Genomic DNA, 1,992 nt, shown 5'->3' on the forward strand with positions numbered 1-1,992 from the left:
AGCTTTGCTCTTTTTGCTTAGGATTGTTTTAGCTATTCAGGCTCTTATTTGGTTCCATATGAATTTTAAAATATTTTTTTCTGATTTTGTGAAGAATGTCAATTGTAGTTTAATGGAAATAGCACTGAATCTATAAATTACTCTGGGCACTATGGCCATTTTAACAGTATTGATTCTTCCTACTTATGAGCATGGAATGTTTTTCCATTTGCTTGTGTTCTCTCTGATTTCCTTTACCAGTGGTTTATAATTTTCCCAGTAGAGGTCCTTCACTTTTTTGTTAGCTGTATTCCTAAGTATTTTATTTTCTTTGTAAAAAATGTAAATTGCAGTTCATTATTTTGTTATCTGTTTGTCTGTTGTCAGTGTATAGGAATGCTAGTGATTTTTGCATGCTGGTTTTATATCTAGAGACTTTGCTAAAGTTGCTTATCAGTTTAAGAAACTTTTGGGCCGATATGACAAGCATTTCTAGATATAGGATCATGTCATTTGCAAACAAAGATAACTTGACTTTCTCTCTTTCTATTTGAAAAGGCTTTATTTCTCTTGCTTCATCGCCCTAGTCAAAACTTGCAACACTATGTTGAACAGGAGTGGTGAGAGAGGGCATCCTTGTCTTTTGCCAGTTTTCAAGGGGAATGCTTGAAATTCCAGCTTTTGCCCATTCAGTGTGATATTTATTGGTTCTTGTCATAGATGGCTCTTATTATTTTGAGGTGATTTTCTTAAACAACTAGTTTATTGAGAGTTTTAAACATGAAGGTATATTGAATTGTATTGAAGTTCTTTTCTGCATCCTTCGAGATAATCGTGTAGTTTTTGTCTTTAGTTCTGTTTATACGATGAATTACATTTATTGATTTGTGTATGTTGAACCAACCTTGCATCCCAGGGATGAAGCTAACTTCATCGTGGTAGATAAGCTTTTTGATGTACTGCTGGATTCAGTTTGCCAGTATTTTATTGAGGATTTTTGGATCGATATTTATCAGAGATACTGACCTCAAGTTTTTTTATTGTTGTTGTATCTCTGCCAGGTTTTGGTATCAGGATGATGTTTGTTTTCTACTTCTAATAATTAATTACTGGGTAATTTAGGAAGAAAAAGAGGTTTAATTGACTCACAGTTCAGCATGGCTGGGGAGACTTCAGAAAACTTGCAATCATGAAAGAAGATAAAAGGAAAGCAAGACACCTTCTTTGTAGGGCAGCAGGAAGAAGAAATGCTCAGTAAAGGGAGAAGAGCCCCTTATGAATCTATCAGATCTTGTGAGAACTCACTACTATGAGAATAGCATGGGGCAAACCAGCCCCATGATTCAATTAACTACACCCGGTCTCTCCCTTGACCTGTGTGGATTATGGGGATTACACTTCAAGATGAGATTTGCATGGGGACACAAAGCCTAACAACATCACCTACCAAGCAAAAAAAGCCGAGTACCAGATGGATTTACAGCTGAATATTACCAGAGGTACAAAGAAGAGATGGTACCATTTCTACTGAAACTATTCCAAACAATTGAAAAACAGGGACTCCTCCCTAACTTGTTTTATGAGGCCAAAGCAATTTAAAATAATTGTTACTTAGCCCGATTTCCACTTCAGAAATATGCAAGTACATATCTGGTTTGTCAGCAGGTATTATAAGTCTCCATTATACTCATGTAAACACTGTTTTACTTGACAAGAATTTAATTAAGCATATAGTTGGGCTATAAAAAATAAAATAAAAACAACAATAAAAGATTTGGAAATATATTAGGTAACAATTTAATTGTAAAATCACTCTGAAATTTTATATTTATACATGCAATAACTTTATCTTAAAGTATGAGTACAGTTTAATAAAAATAATATTTTAATATAGATTATAGTGTCTTAATTGCATTTTAAATATATAATGAGTTATAATATTTTTAGTAGTCCCAAACTACGTTTGTGAAGTTTATTATCTTCAAAAATAATTCTTTTTTTTTTTTTTTTTTT

Source organism: Colobus angolensis, unplaced genomic scaffold (assembly GCF_000951035.1).
Source record: "Colobus angolensis palliatus isolate OR3802 unplaced genomic scaffold, Cang.pa_1.0 Scaffold23, whole genome shotgun sequence".
Lineage (NCBI taxonomy): Eukaryota > Metazoa > Chordata > Mammalia > Primates > Cercopithecidae > Colobus > Colobus angolensis.